We start from the raw sequence: 18887 nt of genomic DNA, 5'->3' as shown, positions 1-18887 counted from the left end.
TACAATCCTTATTGAAAAAATGACTAAGTATGGAATGGACAAGGCAACTGTTAGGTGGATTCATAGCTGGCTTAGTGATCGGACCCAAAGAGTGGTCGTAAATGGCTGCACATCCAGTTGGAAGAATGTCTCAAGTGGGGTACCACAGGGCTCTGTCCTGGGCCCTGTATTGTTCAACATCTTTATCAACGATTTAGATGAAGGAATTGAGGGTAAACTGATTAAATTTGCTGATGACACAAAGCTAGGAGGGATAGCTAATACTAGAGAAGAGAGAGAGAGGATTCAAAAAGATTTAAATAAACTGGAGAAGTGGGCAGTAACTAACAGAATGGTTTTTAACAGGGAGAAATGCAAAGTACTACATCTGGGCAATAAAAATGAAAAAAGCATATATAGAATGGGAGGAATAGGGCTAAGTGACAGCACATGTGAAAAAGACTTGGGTATACTAATAGATCACAGACTGAATATGAGTCAACAGTGTGATGCAGCAGCAAAAAAGGCAAATGCAATTCTAGGATGTATTAACAGAAGCATACAGTCTAGATCACGTGAAGTCATTATTTCCCTCTACTCCTCTTTGGTCAGACCTCATCTGGAATATTGTGTCCAGTTTTGGGCACCACATTTTAAAAAAGACATCAACAAACTGGAGCAAGTTCAGAAAAGAGCGACCAGAATGGTGACCGGTCTGCAAACCCTGTCTTATGAGGAAAGGTTGCAGGATTTGGGAATGTTTAGTTTGCAAAAGAGAAGACTGAGAGGAGACTTAATTGCTGTCTACAAATATCTAAAGGGCTGTCACATTGTAGAAGGATCAACTTTATTCTCATTTGCACAAGGAAAGACTAGAAGCAATGGGATGAAACTGAATGGGAGGAGACACAGATTAGATATTAGAAAAAACTTTTTGACAGTTAGAGTGATCAATGAGTGGAACAGGCTGCCACGAGAAGTGGTGAGTTCTCCTTCAATGGAAGTCTTCAAACAGAGGCTGGACAGACATCTGACTGGGATGATTTAGCGAATCCTGCTTTGAGCAGGGGGTTGGACCAGATGGCCCAGGAGGTCCCTTCCAACTCTACGATTCTATGATTCTATGATTCTATGAAGACAGGAGCAGACATAAAACATTTTTTCAGAGTCGCAAAGGCCTCTTTTGCGAGCGAGGACCAATTTCTCACATCCGCACCATTGCATGTTAGATCCGTGAGAGGTTTGACCACTTGCGAAAACCCCCGGATAAATTTGCGGTAATAATTGGCGAACCCCAAGAAGCACTGAAGACCCTTAAGATCTTGGGGATGCACCCAATCCGCAATGGCCTGCACCTTCTTGGGGTCCATGCGAAAGCCCTCACCGGATACAATTAACCCCAAAAAAGACAATTCTTGCACACAGAATACACATTTCTCCAATTTGGCATACAGATGATTTTCTGTCAGTCTTTGGAGAACATTTTGTACATGTTCCAAATGAGAATGCTTGTCGGGGGAGTATATCAAAATATCATCTAAGTAGATAATGACAAAACGACCAAGGAGATCCGAGAATACCACGTTGATGAAATTCTGAAATATGGCGGGGGCGTTGGTAAGACCAAATGGTATGACTAAATATTCAAATAGTCCCTCGGTCGTGAGGAACGCGGTTTTCCATTCATCCCCCTCTCGGACCCTTATCAAATTATATGCCCCCCGAAGATCCAGTTTAGAAAACCACTTTGCCCCTGATAGTTGGTTACATAAATCGGGAATCAACGGAAGGGGGTACGTATTCCGTACAGTAATCTGATTAAGCCCACGGAAGTCGAGACAGGGACGTAACCCGCCATCTTTTTTCTTTAAAAAAAAGAAACCTGCCGCCACAGGTGAGACTGAAGGACGTATGTGCCCTTTGCGCAGACTTTCAGCAATGTACTCTGTTATGATGAGTCACCGAAGGAGGAAGAAACAAAATACCAGCTAAGTCCAGAAAAACCAGAGAGGTTGGCAGCTATCGGATTGCAGACCCCTGAACCTATCCACAACAACTAGCAGTAGCCGTGGGGGGTTCCTACGGTGTCCTAGACCCCTCGATTACAGCCGGAGAACTATATAGCCTAAAGACAGAAAGGGGAAAAACTAAACTGCCCCAGAGCAGACCCCAAAGCAATAGGCAGCCCCCAACATATAATGACGGTGAAGCAAGATGAAAACACAAACACAGATAGAAAGATAGGTTGAGCAAATGATGGGGCCCAAGCTAACTACATAGGACAGGATAGGAAAGCTGCTGTCTGCCATCCGCAAAAACCCTATCAAAATGAGCCAACCGACTGATAGGAAAAACAGGCCCTGAAGTCGCTAGGCTTCAAAAGACTATATCAGCACTCAGGTATATTCTGAAGACAGAGCAAAATATCAACAGATCAGAGACAAAAATGGAATTCAGCTCACCCCCGGCCGGGGATGGCAGAACTCCCAAAAAACAAGGCAAAACAAAAACAAAACTGAAGAGTACAAAGCAGAGCAGAAAAACTTAGCTTTGAGATGCAGGAATCAGACTGGTCTCCAAGAATCCAGCAGGAAAATCACCAGCCAGGAAGAAGGGCGTCGGCAGCCTTATATCCAGTCCTCAATTCCAGCCACCCAGTCATCATCTAGCTGCCCATGTGTTTGGTAATCAGCCTCACTACCTTCCTTCACCAGAGGAGAGAGTTCATCAGACCTCAATGGTGAAGGGAAAAATGAACTCACAACAGTACCTCCCCCTTGAGGAGGGGTCACCGAACCCTCATCCATGCCACCAGGGCGATCCGGGTGAGCCCGATGAAAGGCACGCACCAATCTTTCGGCATGAATATCAGAGACAGAGACCCAGGAATTATCCTCCTGACCATAACCCTTCCACTTAACCAAATACTGGAGTCTCCGTCTAGCCAGACGGGAATCCAGTATCTTCTCTACCTCATATTCCATGTTACCTTCAACCAATATAGGGTCAGGAGGTGCCACCACAGGAACTACTGGTTCAACAAACCTCTTCAACAAGGACTTATGAAACACATTATGAATTTTAAATGTGACAGGAAGAGCCAACTGAAAAGAGACCGGATTAATAATCTCCAAAATCTTGTAAGGTCCAATAAATCTAGGCTTAAACTTAGGAGAAGCCACCTTCATAGCGATATTTTTTGATGACAACCAAACCATATCACCCACCTTAAACTGGGGACCAACGGTCCTACGCCAGTTGGAAAACCACTGGGCCTTTTCCTGGAAGAGAGACAACTTATCCACTACTTGGTCCCAGATCTGGTGCATTCTCTCCACCACAGTGTCAACACCTGGGCAGGCAGAAGGCTCCACCTGCCCTGAAGAAAATCGAGGGTGAAAACCAAAGTTACAAAAAAAAGGTGACATCAAAGTGGCAGAACTAGCTCTATTATTTAAGGCAAATTCAGCCAAGGGCAAAAATGAAACCCAATCATCCTGATCGGCAGAAATAAAACATCTCAAATACGACTCCAAAGTCTGGTTTGTTCTCTCCGTCTGCCCATTGGTCTGAGGGTGAAACGCAGAGGAGAAGGACAACTGAATTCCCAGCTTGGAACAGAAAGTTCTCCAAAATCTAGACACAAACTGAACTCCTCTGTCAGATACAATGTTCTCAGGAATCCCGTGCAAGCGAACCACCTGTTGCAAAAACAAGGGCACCAACTCAGAGGAAGATGGCAACTTAGGGAGTGGTACAAGATGGACCATCTTAGAGAATCTATCACAAATCACCCAAATAACAGTCATTCTCTGAGAGACAGGCATATCAGAGATAAAATCCATTGAAATATGGGTCCATGGCCTCCTGTGCACCGGCAAAGGCATCAGCAAGCCACTAGAGCGAGAACAAGGTTTAGACCGGGAGCAAGTCCCACAGGACTACACAAAATTCCTGACATCATGAGACAAGGCGGGCCACCAAAAAGACCGACTCACCAGATCTCTAGCACCAAAAATACCTGGATGACCAGCCAATGCAGAGCAATGAACTTCAGACATCACTCTCTTCCTCCACTGGTCAGGAACATACAACTTTCCACTGGGACAACGCTCAGGTTTGTCCTCCTGAAACTCTTCCAGAGCACGTCTCAAATCGGGCGAGATGGCAGAAAGAACTACCCCCTCGCCTAAGATGGTAGCAGGCTTAGTCACAACAGGAGAATCAGCAAGGAAACTCCTAGAGAGGGCGTCTGCCTTGACATTCTTAGTGCCCGGAAGAAAAGAGACCACAAAATCAAAACGTGTGAAAAACAAGGCCCACCTAGCCTGTCTAGGATTCAAGCGCTTGGCCGACTCCAGGTAAATCAAATTCTTGTGGTCAGTAAGGACCACGACTTGGTGTTTGGCTCCCTCCAACCAATGTCTCCACTCCTCAAATGCCCATTTCCTGGCCAACAGTTCCCGATTCCCCACATCATAGTTACGTTCGGATGGGGAGAACTTTCGGGAAAAGAAAGCACAATGATTCATTTTAGATGTCACATGATCTTTTTGGGACAACACCGCTCCTGCACCAATCTCAGAAGCGTCCTCCTCCACCTGAAACGGGAGTGAGACATCAGGTTGCCGCAAAACCGGAGCAGAAGTGAATCTTCGCTTAAGCTCCTGAAAGGAAGAAACAGCCTTCGGAGACCAATTCAGCACATCAGCACCCTTCCTAGTCAAATCAGTCAATGGCTTGGCAATAGCAGAAAAATTAGCTATAAATTTCCAATAAAAATTAGCAAAACCCAAAAACTTCTGGAGGGCCTTCAAAGAAGTGGGCTGAACCCAATCATAAATGGCCTGTACCTTGGCCGGGTCCATTTCAATAGTTGACGGAGACAAAATAAATCCCAAAAATGAAATCCTCTGTACCCCAAAAAGGCATTTCGATCCCTTGACATACAGGGAATTCTCCCTCAAAATCCGGAACACAGTCCGAACATGTTCCACATGAGAGTCCCAATTCTTGGAGAAGATCAAAATATCATCCAGATAGATAATCAAAAATTTATCCACAAAGTCTCGGAATATATCGTTCATGAAGCACTGGAAGACAGAAGGGGCATTAGTGAGCCCAAAAGGCATCACCAGGTACTCAAAATGTCCCTCCGGAGTATTAAACGCCGTCTTCCATTCATCCCCATGCTTAATGCGAATAAGATTATACGCCCCCCTGAGGTCAAGCTTGGTAAACCAGCAAGCATCTTTAACTCTGGAGAATAGATCAGAAATCAGGGGTAACGGATACTGATATTTAACAGTAATTTTGTTGAGGGCACGATAGTCAATACAAGGCCTTAATGAACCATCCCTTTTAGCCACGAAAAAAACCCAGCACCTAAGGGTTAAGAGAATGGTCAAATATGACCCTTCTCCAATGCCTCCTTAATATAGGATCGCATAGCCTCGTGCTCGGGTATAGACAAATTGAAAAGCCGACCCTTGGGGAATTTACACCCTGGGTTCAGCTCAATTGCACAGTCATAACTCCTATGAGGAGGCAAAGACGCAGACTCATTCTCACCAAATACATCATAAAAGTCAGCCAAATAGTCAGGAACATCATGCGACTGGGGAGAGGTGGAGAAAACAGGAGCATCACTAAGGGCACACCGACAACCCCAACTCACCACAGACACAGATTTCCAGTCCAAAACTGGATTATGAATTTGCAACCAGGGAAACCCCAGAACAATGGTATCATGCAAATTATGCAACACCAAAAATCTGCAATTTTCTTGATGGTCTGGGGCGACCCGCATTACCACCTGGGTCCAAAACTGAGGTTTATTCTTCGCCAAAGGAGTAGCATCAATAACCCTCAAAGGGATAGGCGTCCGCAGAGGTGTCATAGGAAATCCACAACGTTTAGCAAAATCCAAGTCCATCAGGTTCAGAGCTGCTCCTGAATCCACAAAAGCTTTGGCGGAAAATGTGGACAGGGAGCAGATCAGCGTAATTGCCAGAAGAAACTTAGGTTGAACACCACCCACAGAAAACGTGTGTGCACAACGTTTCTCTCGTTTAGGGCAGACAGAAATAATATGCGAGGCATCTCCACACAAAAAACACAGCTTATTACGCCTTCTGAACTCCTGATGTTGCGCCCTAGACAAAACTCTATCACATTGCATAGGTTCAGACATTTGTTCAACAGGTGGTAACATCTCTTGTGTAGTTTTGCGTTCACGTAAACGCCGATCCACCTGAATGGCTAATGACATAGAATCGTCAAGACCAGAGGGAACAGGAAATCCCACCATAGTATCTTTTACAGTTTCTGACAAATCCTTCCGAAAGAGGGCTGCCAAGGCACCATCATTCCAGGTAGTAAGGACCGCCCACTTTCGGAATTTTTGACAGTACAACTCTGCCGAATCCCGACCCTGGCTTAATGCCAACAGGGTCTTTTCAGCCTGATCAATAGCATTAGGTTCATCATACAACAACCCCAAGGCTTGAAAACATGCGTTCACATTATTCAGAATAGGATCATCAGGTTTCAAAGAAAACACCCAATCCTGGGGATCGCCGCGCAGCAAAGAGATGACAATTTTAACCTGCTGCGCGGAGTTCCCTGACGAGTTAGGCTTCAAGGCAAAAAATAATTTACAATTATTCTTGAAATTCAAGAATTTAGACCAATCCCCCAAAAATACATCAGGAGTAGGAATCTTTGGTTCAGCAGCATGTGAATGAGCAAGATAGGCGGAAATTCCCTGCACTTCAGCAGCGAGCTGCTCCACACGATCAGACAATTGCTTCATCTCCATTGAGAGAAAAACTCCCCCTACGGCCTCAGAGATATAGAGGAACAAATATGCACACAAAAAAAAAAAAAAAAAAATTCTTACACTTTTTTTTACAATTCTCTCCTGCTATTGAGTACCCTAGGATCTGCGGTATGGCTGGTGATTCTGTTATGATGAGTCACCGAAGGAGGAAGAAACAAAATACCAGCTAAGTCCAGAAAAACCAGAGAGGTTGGCAGCTATCGGATTGCAGACCCCTGAACCTATCCACAACAACTAGCAGTAGCCGTGGGGGGTTCCTACGGTGCCCTAGACCCCTCGATCACAGCCGGAGAACTATATAGCCTAAAGACAGAAAGGGGAAAAACTAAACTGCCCCAAAGCAGACCCCAAAGCAATAGGCAGCCCCCAACATATAATGACGGTGAAGCAAGATGAAAACACCAACACAGATGGAAAGATAGGTTGAGCAAATGATGGGGCCCAAACTAACTACATAGGACAGGATAGGAAAGCTGCTGTCTGCCATCCGCAAAAACCCTATCAAAATGAGCCAACCGACTGATAGGAAAAACAGGCCCTGAAGTCGCTAGGCTTCAAAAGACTATATCAGCACTCAGGTATATTCTGAAGACAGAGCAAAATATCAACAGATCAGAGACAAAAATGGAATTCAGCTCACCCCCAGCCAGGGATGGCAGAACTCCCAAAAAACAAGGCAAAACAAAAACAAAACTGAAGAGTACAAAGCAGAGCAGAAAAACTTAGCTTTGAGATGCAGGAATCAGACTGGTCTCCAAGAATCCAGCAGGAAAATCACCAGCCAGGAAGAAGGGTGCCGGCAGCCTTATATCCAGTCCTCAATTCCAGCCACCCAGTCATCATCTAGCTGCCCATGTGTTTGGTAATCAGCCTCACTACCTTCCTTCACCAGAGGAGGGAGTTCATCAGACCTCAATGGTGAAGGGAAAAATGAACTCACAACAGTACTCCTTCATAGCCAAGTGCTCAGGACCAGACAAATTAAACAGACGGACTTTAGGTAATTTAGCCCTCGGGACCAGCTCAATAGCGCAGTCAAAGGGTCTATGTGGCGGTAACGTCTCAGCCTCGCTTTCGGAGAATACATCTTCAAAGTCCTTCAGGCATTCCTGAATACCTTCCAGCTCGACAGATGATACAGACACTGATTTAACAGGTTCAACCAGCAGTGCGGATTTATCACATAACTCAAAATCATTAAACCCCCATTGTACAATCTCCCCCGTTTTCCAGTTAATAACTGGGTTATGGCGTTGTAACCAGGGCATGCCCAACACCAACCCTGCAGGTAGATTTTCCAGTACAAAACAACTTAGGTTTTCCACATGAGTAGCGCCCACTCTGAGCAAAAACACGTCAGACATACAGAGAATTCCCTCCTTAGTGAGGGGAAAGGAGTCAATGGCCATCACCTTGATCGGAACCTTGAGCCTAACTGTCCCTATCTTGCAGTGTTTGACCAATTGGGAATCAATGAGGTTAATAGATGATTTGCAGTCCACGAAGGCTGTAGAGGAAAAAGAACTACCGTCCACAAACAGTTCCACAGGCAGTAACACTTTAGAAAACAAGGAAAATGGTACCTGAGGGTCTGAGCAGTCTCCCCGTTGACTACCCAGACCTAGTCGCTTCCCGCCGACAGGGTTTGAAGACGGGCAATCAGGACACTCCCTTTTCCAATGTCCCGTTTTACCGCAGTAAAAGCATAACTGCTTGTCCTTCCAGCGTTTCCTCTCCGTATCCTTCAGGGAGAGGACGCCTACATCCATGGGCTCAGGGGCAGTCTCTTTTCCACTGGGGAACAATGGAGTTTCCACCTGCATCACCCCTCTGGCCCGCAGCCTGCGGTCCATCTGGACAGCCTGGGTCATGGCGTCCTCGAGAGAGTTAGGTGGGGGATGTAACACCAAGGCATTCTGCAGCCCCTCGGACAAGCCTCTGCGAAAGTGTCCTCGGAGTGCGGCGTCGTTCCAAGAGACCTCTGCGGCCCAGCGGCGGAATTCAGTACAAAACCACTCAGCTGAGTGTTTCCCCTGACAGACACTCATCACCATGTCCTCTGCCAATCGCACTCGGTCAGGCTCATCATAAATGTGCCCGAGGGCCTCAAAGAATGCATTCACAGACACTCTCTCAGGGGCAGTGGGAGAAAGGGAGAAAGCCCAAGCTTGTGGGGACCCTCTTAAAAGAGACATAATGACCCCAACCTTCTGACTTTCGTCCCCAGAGGAACGTGATCTCAAACTAAAAAAAAGTTTGCACCCCTCCATGAAGACCCTGAACTCCTTTTTGTTTCCAGAAAAAAAGTCAGGCAGTTTAACAGGTGGTTCTGGGGACACCAAAACAACATCACTTGCCCCAGCCCCCAGAGACCCAGCAGTTAAAGCCCCCCGCACTGTCTCAGAAACCTGCTGCTGAGAACGAGCCAGAGCTCGCTGCTCCAGAGATAAACCCTGAAACATCTGACTCAGACTTTTCATCTGGTCAGCCAGAGACTGTATGGGATCCAAAACTCTCTGCATAAAAAACCCCCAAAAAACTTTATGGTCAGTTATAATGTCAGGGTCCTGACAGCGCCGGCGTACAGCCTCTGCTACGCAGGGACTCACCCGCACCGTAGGGACCCCTGGGGACAAGAACAGCCAGAAAATAAAGATGCACGGGACCTGAATGTAGAAGTTTAGAAAGCAGGCACAGGACCTACGGTCATGTGAACGGTCACGTGACTGCAAGGGGGCGGGGTTTAGCATCCTGCTTTCAGAGGAGGAACAAAACTCAGAGTCAGGCAAAGCAGAGGTCAAGCACCATACAGACAAGCGAGGTACAGGAGGGATAAACAGACGGGAGGTCAGACAAAGCCAAAGGTCATACACAAGATATCAATACAGTACCAGGGATGAGACAGAACAGTCAGGGCCAAGCAGAGATCAAAACCAAATGGACATAGAAGGTACCAAGCAGAATCCAGAGCACAAACCGAGTCATACACAGAGAATCAAGCAACCAGAGCTCAGCACCAACACACTCAGGGGTCACCACACAATGCCAAGGGCGAAAGTATAACTGACGGGGATGGGAGCTTCCTGAGGCTATAAGAAGCCTCCCCAGAACCAATGAGAGGCCACCATAATAGGTCCCAGTTGTGCCGGTGAGAGTCTGCACTGAGATCAGAACATTAACACCAGAAGTGCCGGTAACCCAGCACTGGTATGACAAAACAATTTTGAACAAAGGTACTGTATCAGCACATATCAGGTGTATCCAGGCTAGGGTTAATTGTAAATTTCCGTCTACACTTCCGGAGTCAGACACAGAATTTAAAAAGTAGAAAAATGGAAAGGTATTTGAGGCGTACACCAGTATACAGTGTTCTGGTATATATTTCAATCTCAGTAAGCCAGTCCAGACTCTCCGCAACTGCAAACTACATGGATAAAAGTAAAGACGGAAAGTCAAGTGTTTGCAGAAATGTGGGAATAACTCATTGCGGGAAAACATGACAATAGATGTTGCAGAGGTGATGCAGACCCTCAATTACTGTGTCTGTGGAGACAGCAAAAACGGTTCTTTGTGAAGAAAGGATAGCTTTATCGCAGTAGCGTGGATCACATCACCGTTACTCATCTCCATCAAATTGTGATCACAGAGAGAGATGTAGACATGGTCCTCAGTTCCTATCATGATGTGTCTGGGCATTTGAGGGCAAAAGACAGAAGCCACAGGCCGTAGGCGATTCTATTGGATTGGCATGAGAGGAGACATTGAAAAATGGTGGCAGGAATGTCACACGTCTGTGACCATCACAACTGTGAAAGGTGATCATAAAGCACCACTGCATCTGCTTGTAAGTTGACGTCCATTACAAATGGTAGCCATTGATCATCTGAGGGTAGAGGCCAGCAGGACAGGCCATAGCTACATCTTAACCATCATCGATCAATACAGCAAATTACTAGTGGCCGTCCCTGTGAAGGATTTAACTGCCCAGACTACACAGCGGTGGAGCAGGGAGAGGTAAGTATTGCAACTTGCAAGTGCTGTGGCCATGACCAAGCGGGGGGGGCACACTCATGGGCGACGGTACAGGCACAGGGCCCCTCATAGTATGCTGGTGTGTCTGACGGTGAGTGGGCCCCCCCACCGTCAGAGACACTGTGTTGTACTATGAGGGGCCCTGTGCCAGTGCAGTTGGCCTTCAGTGGGCCCATCCACCTGTTCAGAGCAACGGTACTTGCCCAGGTGCGCCAGGTGTTGACTCCAGCCCTTGGGGGGGTGGGCAGCCCAGTTAGGGAGGTTTAAAAAATGGCATATGTTGATGTGTAGGCTGGACATTCAGCAGCTCTAAATGGCGGAATTGGACAAGACAGAGGAAGAGGAGAACAAAAGCGAGGCAGTTTTCTGGCAACCTATGTGTCATCAGGGGAAGGTGGGACAAAATCCTTTGAAACTCAGGCATGGTTCATTTTAATAAAGGTTAGATCATCAACATTTTGGGTTGACAAACGAGTCCTTTTTTCTGTCAGGATTGATTCAGCAGCACTGAAGACTCTTTCAGATAACACACTAGCAGCAGGGCAAGCAAGCTCTTGTAAGGCATACTGTGCCAATTCAGGCCAGGTGTCCAGTTTAGAGGCCCAATAGTCACAGGGGAATGACCTGAGAGGGAGAACATCAATATGGGAGAAGTAGTTTGTCACCATAGTTGACAACTGCTGTCTCCTGTCACTTTTAATCAATGCAGTATTAGGAGTCGTGTGAGCTGTACTTGAGAAATCAGTCCACAACATGGTCATGAAACCCCTGTCTCCAACGCCACTTTGGCTGTGTGCACCACGAACGCCTCTTCCATTGTGCCCACTACGGCTCATAGGAGAAACAGCACTGCTGCTATGTAATGGGAAAGCCTCAAACAAACAGTTAACCAGAGTTGCTTGTTTGTTAGCCAATATTATCTCGAGGTTCTCCTGTGGCATGATGCTGTGTAATTTGCCTTTGTAGCGTGGATCGAGGATGCTGGCCAGCCAGTAGTCGTCATCCTTCATCATTTTGGCAATGCGGGGGTCCCTTTTTAGGATCCGCAAGGCATAATCGCACATGTGGGCCAATGTTCCAGGTGTCAATAATTCACTGCCACTGCTGGGTGGAGGAGCACTTTCTGGAAAATCCACATCCCTACTGTCATGCACAAACCCTGTATCAGACCTTGGAATGCCAACATTTTCTCTTGCCCCCTGAGAAGCATCCTCTTGTCCAAAATAATCATCCCCCTCATCCTCCGCCTCCTCTTCCTCTTCTTCATCCACCTCATCCAGGACAGTTCCCTGACCAGACAATGGCTGACTGTCAGCAAGGCTTCCCTCCTCCTGTTCCTCCTCGGCTGCACACGCCTGTTCCTTAATGTGCGTCAAACTTTGATGAGCAGACACATAAGTGGGATGTTCATGCTAATGATGGCATCATCTGCGCTTACCAGCCATGTGCATTCCTCAAAACACTGAAGGACTTTACAGAGGTCTTTCAGCTTTGACCACTGCACACCCGACAATTCCATGTCTTCCCTCAATCGCCTGCCCGTGTATCGTCCCACAAATGCATTACAGCCTGCCTCTGTTCGCACAGCCTCTCAACCATGTGCAGGGTGGAGTTCCACCTTGTTACAACGTCTATAATTAGGAAGTGCTTGGGGAGGTGGAGCAATCACTGCAGCTTCTGCATACGACTGGAGTGTACCGGCGACCGGCGGATGTGCGAGCACAGTGTGACGGGAGTATTCTCCAGAGCAAGGAGGGACAACAGGCCTGGGAATAATCCAACAGATTTATTGACCAAAAAACAGGAACAACACGAAGGTAATCTGCAGAGTCCCAAAATAAGTCCACAGGAAACTGATTCGGGGGCACCTCCCGACAATCCTTGTGCCAGATCACAAAACCATAGTCCTTTAAGAGTCCCAGAAATCCACCACGATCACACAGAGGCCGAAGCTTCCTCAGACAGCCTCGTCCTTCTCTTTTAGCATCCAACTCACATCTGATCTTAAAGCAAGAATGTATTGTCAGGGCTCCTGGGATCAGTCCATCTGAAGGGGGGTAGGGGTCACACCTACTATTCAATGGTTTGGTCCATCGGAAGATTCTAGAAATGTAAGGGCTCCACTTAGTCTACAGGATGTGTATTGTAGGTTATCTTCTGCTTAGGAAAACAATAGCCAAAGTTCCACTAGCTGTTGACACAAGCCTAAATTAGATTATGGTTCAGGTACATCACAAGACATTGCAAAGTATTGGGGGAAGGAGACATGGTTAATTTACAGCAAATGAACCAGAGGAAAGTTAAATGACATATTATACAAAATACAGGACAGGGCAAGACTACAAATCATGACAATCAGTCTTCGCACCTTATGGAGCAGGGATGTTAACTCCGGATAATTATTAAGGAAGCACTGCACCACCAGGTTCAAAGTGTGAGCCAGGCAAGGTATGTGTGTGAGTTTTGCAAGGCCTATGGCTGCCACAAAATTATGGCCGTTATCACTAACTACCTTGCCTGGCTCAAGATGTAGACTGCCCAGTAGTCAGCCTGTACCGCCATGGTGTGTCTGTTGTTGCCCAAAGACATCATCTTTAACACTGCCTGCTGACGCTTACCACTAGCTTTTCGATAGTGGGACACCTTGTGTGCAACACTGACAGCTGCGGATGGAGTGCTTGTGCGACTGCGCTCTGTGGATGAGCTTTCGATTATATAGGAGGAGGCTCGAAAGCCTACAGGCAACTGTTTTCTATACCGTGGGATAGGAAGCACAGTTGCACCGCCGCTGTGCCCTGTGGAGCCTGCATCCAACACATTAACCCAGTGCGCAGTGATGGACACTTAACGGCCCTGGCCATGCCTACTGGACCATGCATCTTTTGTGAGGTGCACCTTTCCACTCACTGATTGTTTGAGTGCATGTACAATGCGGTTTTTCACATGCAGGTGGAGGGCAGGGATGGCTTTTCTAGAAAAGAAGTGCCGACTGGGTAGGTCATAGCGTGGGACAGCGTAGGCCATGAGCTCGCGGAAAGCTTTTCTTTCAACTAAATGGAAAGGCATCATCTCTAATGAGATCAGTTTGGCAATGTATGCATTCAAAGCCAGATAACCGCTGCTGCGATGTCGATGCCTGCTGCGGATCCTTCTCCTTATCTGAGCTATTGCCAGTGGCACCCTCTTCCCCCAATGGATGCCAATCCGGGTCAACAACTGGGTCATCCATCACCTCCTCTTCAATTTCATCTGCACCTTCCTCTGTGTCACCGTGTAAGGTGGTATAGTATGCAGGAAGGGGCACCTGAGTTTTATCAGGGTCAGATTCTGGCTCAGTAGATGGTGAGGGCAATGTTGTGCTGTGGGTCAATGTACCAGCAGAATCATCTAGCAGTGGCTGTGCATCAGTGCACTCCATGTCAGATTCATCTTGGACTGGGGAATTCAGGATTTGACTGGATAACCCAGGCATGGTATGTGAAAAGAGCTCCATGGAGTAATCTGAAGTATGGGCTGCTGCTCCTTCACTTTTGGTGGGAGTGAAGGACACAAGGAAAGGTGTTTTCCCTGACCAGAACCCTGCACTGACAACTCAGAGCTTGCAGGTTTTGAAAGTTCAGAAGAGGAGGCAATAGAGCTGGTGGCTGTTTCGGCAATGTAAGCCAAAACCTGTTCCTGATGCTCCGACTTTAAAAGCAGTTTTCCTACTCCCAGAAAAGGGAACCTTACAGGCCTTCTTGTGCCAGATGATGACGCAGGCTCAACACCTCCTGCCTTAGCTGCTATTGTGCTTTTGGCATAACCAGCAGATGCACCACCACCACAATCAGTACCAGCTGCCCCCCACCCACGTTCACAGCCTCTTCCACCATACTTCCTCATTTTTGTGAAAATGTAACATAAATACCATCAGATATATGGTACTGTATGAGGAGCGTACAGCTGTATAAGGTGTAGGTAAAAATTTAAATCTCCGTATATATTTCCTTAGTCACAGACGCTCTCCCAGTAATAATAATAATAATAATAATAAATTTTATTTCTATAGTGCCGACATATTCCGCAGCACTTTACATTTCAGAGGGGATTTGTACAGACAATAGACATTACAGCATAACAATAATCACATACAGTAGATTATAACAAAATACCAAGAGGAATGAGGGCCCTGCTCTCAAGCTTACAGTCTATGAGGGAAAAAGGGAGACACGAAAGGTGGGTGGTAACAGTTGCCCTGATTGTTTGGACCAGCCATAATGTTAAGTGTGTAACAGTACAGACACAGAGGGCTGATGGATGCATAAAGCATGTGGGAACATGATGCGGGGAACCTGGTTATGGTAAAACTTTTGGCTGTGCCACACAGGGATAGATTAGGTTAATGTGTTGAGGCGATAGGCCAGTCTGAATAAATACGTTTTCAGGGCACGCTTAAAATTGTGGGGATTGGGGACTAATCGTATTGACCTGGGAAGTGCATTCCAAAGAATTGGCGCAGCACGTGTAAAGTCTTGGAGACGGGAGTGGGAGGTTCTGACTATTGAGGATGCTAACCTCAGGTCATCAGCAGAACGGAGGGTGCGGGTAGGGTGGTATACTGAAACAAGGGAGGAGATGTAAGGTGGTGCTGAGCTATGGAGGGCTTTGTGGGTGAGGGCAATAAGTTTGTACTGGATTCTGGAGTGGATGGGTAGCCAGTGTAATGACTGGCACAAGGTAGAGGCATCGGTGTAACAATTGGTGAGGAATATGATCCTGGCTGCAGCATTCAAGACAGATTGGAGAGGGGAGAGTTTGGTAAGAGGGAGACCGATTAGAAGAGAGTTACAATAGTCGAGACGAGAGTGAATAAGAGAAACAGTAAGAGTTTTTGCAGAGTCAAAAGTAAGAAAAGGTCGGATTCTAGAAATGTTTTTGAGGTGCAGATGACAAGAGCGAGCCAGTGATCGAATGTGGGGGGCAAAGGAAAGCTCGGAATCAAGTATGACCCCAAGACAGCGGGCCTGTTGCTGGGGAGTAATAGTGGAACCACACACAGAAATGGCAATGTCGGGTATAGGTACATTAGAAGAGGGAGGAAACACCAGGAGTTCAGTCTTTGACAGGTTCAGTTTCAGATATAGTGAGGACATGATATTAGACACAGCATTTAGACAATCGCCGGTGTTTTCTAGAAAGGCTGGCGTGATGTCAGGAGAAGAAGCGTATAATTGGGTGTCGTCAGCATAGAGATGGTACTGGAAACCAAATCTACTGATTGTTTGACCAATAGGGGCAGTGTACAAGGAGAAGAGGAGGGGGCCTAGAACCGATCCTTGAGGAGCCCCAACAGTAAGGGGAAGGTGAGAGGAGGAGGAACCTGCAAAAGATACCGTAAAGGAGCGGTCGGAGAGATAGGAGGAGAACCATGAGAGAACGGTGTCCTTGAGGCCAATGGAACGGAGCATAGTGAGGAGGAGTTGATGATCCACAGTGTCGAATGCTGCAGAGAGATCCAAGAGAATTAGCATGGAGTAATGACCATTTGATTTAACTGTTAGTAGATCATTAGAGACTTTAGTGAGGGCAGTTTCAGCAGAGTGTAAAGAGCGGAAACCAGATTGGAGAGGGTCGAGAAGAGAGTTATCAGAGATAGCGGATCAGACGGGAGTGGACCCGGCGTTCCAGGAGTTTAGAGATGAAGGGAAGATTAGAGACAGGTCTATAGTTAGCGGCACAGTTTTGGTCGAGGGATGGTTTTTTAAGTAGTGGATGTATGATAGCATGCTTAAATGATGAGGGAAAAATACCAGAAGAGAGAGAGAGGTTAAATATTTTAGTTAGGTGAGGGGTGACAGCAGGGGAAAGGGACTGGAGGAGATGTGACGGAAATGGGTCACTGGTGCAAGTGGTTGGGCGAGAAGATGCAAGGAGCCTGCTTACTTCTTCTGTGACTGGTTCAAAATCAGAGAGTGAGTTAGATGCAGTGGGGGAGGGAGGACAGTGCATGGTATGAGGTGATTGGGAGATAATTTCCTGTCGAATCTGGTCAATTTTTTCTTTGAAGTAATTGGCCAGATCGTCAGCTCGGAGCTCCGTGGTTGGGGCCTGTACTCTTGGGTTGAGTAGAGAATGAAAAGTGTCAAAGAGATGTTTAGGGTTATTGGATAGTGACGTGATGAGGGTGTTGAAATAGGCTTGTTTGGAGAGGTGAAGGGCAGTGTTGTATGTTCTAAGCATAAACTTAAAATGGATGAAATCTTCGTGTAGATTGGATTTTCTCCACAGACGTTCGGCGCACCTGGAGCAGCGCTGCAATGAAGACTGCAAGTTCTTCATAAGTTTCTGGGTGTTAATGGCCTGTATGTTTCTATAAGTCTGGACAGTGGGGGTGACCTGAGCAGCCTGGCAGTTCTTGATAGAGAATGAAAGAAGGTTGTGGTCAGAGAGCGGGAGAGGGGAGTTTGCAAAATCATCCACTGCACAAAGCCGAGAGAAGACCAAATCAAGGGAATTTCCGTCTTCATGCGTTGGAGAATTAGTAAGCTGCGAAAGGCCAAATGAGGAGGTTAGAGATAAAAGGTGAGTAGCAGATGATGAGAGGGGAAGATCAATGGGGATATTGAAATCTCCCATGATGAGGGTAGGGATGTCACAGGAGAGAAAATGTGGAAGCCAAGTGGCAAAATGATCCAGGAACTGATGGGAGGGGCCGGGAGGACGATACACCACCACCACTCGCATGGAGAAGGGGGTGTAGAGTCTGACGGCATGGACCTCAAAAGAAGGGAAGACTAGTGAGGGTAGTTGAGGGATAACTTGAAATGTACATTTTGGTGATAGGAGCAGACCAACGCCTCCACCTGCTCTATTGTCTGATCTTGGGGTATGAGAGAAGTGTAGTCCCCCATATGAAAGAGCAGCAGCAGCAGTAGTGTCTGACTGCTGGATCCAGGTTTCAGTAAGAGCCAGGAGGTTAAGAGAATTAGAAAGGAAAAAGTCATGAGTGAAGGAGAGTTTGTTACACACTGAGCGAGAATTCCAAAGTGCACAATTAAGAGAGATAGATGGCAGGCAGGGAATATTGATAAGATTAGAGGGGTTTCTGAGTGTAGCAGATGGGGGGTTTGACTTTCTATAACATGGGGGGCCAGGGTTGGGAGCAATGTCTCCTGCGACTAGGAGAAGGAGGATAGAAAGAGTGAGCAGATGGTTAAGTGATTTGTGAGAGCGTCTCTTATGTTGAATGGTGGGACTGACTGGATCTGTGCTGTGTAGCAATGTGAAAAGAGCGTGAGTGCTATACATAGGAGAGGAAAGGAGCGAGGGGCTGATATGGATGGAGTGTAGAGAGTTAATGCCAGGGCGGTGGATGTGTGTGAATGCAACGGCCAGGATATAAATTACACAAATGCATATGGTATATATTTGTTGTACTCCAAATGTACAGGGGATTTATTTATTTATTTGTCTTACCTGTCTCCTGCCTTGTCTAACTGCCAGTACTTTGATACATGTACTTAGATTACATGTGCATAAATGCCCCCTGCATAAATGCCCTCCCCAAGCTATGTCTGAATATATAGGAGGTTAAGGCTAAGATTTTTTTTTTTTTTTTTTGCTCTCTCCCTTCTCGTTAATCAATCACACTAAATTGAGACACCAGGACCCAATAAAATGTTGTGGTCAAATAAACACATGTCCAGCACTACATGGATCATAAAGCACTTTGAAAAGTTTCTTGACCTCACAACATAAAGGGACAAGCAGAGTAAGTTGAAAAAACTATATACCAGAAATAAGCTTTTATAGTTGAACACACATAGATAGCATTCAGGATTAACTGCTTGCTGACAATGAATGGAGAAACACAGGAGTGGATTCAGAGCAGAGATTGAGAAAGCTGATTACCAGAAATAAGCTTGCATAGTTGAAAACACATAGATAGCATTCAGGATTAACTGCTTGCTGACATTGAATGGAGAAACACAGGAGTGGATTCAGAGCAGAGATTGAAAAAGCTGATTACCTGTATGAAGAGAATAGAGATGCGTGT

The sequence above is a fragment of the Dendrobates tinctorius genome, unplaced genomic scaffold, assembly GCF_039654945.1.
Source record: "Dendrobates tinctorius isolate UK_male_01 unplaced genomic scaffold, ASM3965494v1 ptg000173l, whole genome shotgun sequence".
In the NCBI taxonomy this organism is placed as follows: domain Eukaryota; kingdom Metazoa; phylum Chordata; class Amphibia; order Anura; family Dendrobatidae; genus Dendrobates; species Dendrobates tinctorius.
This window is presented reverse-complemented; position numbering follows the sequence as displayed.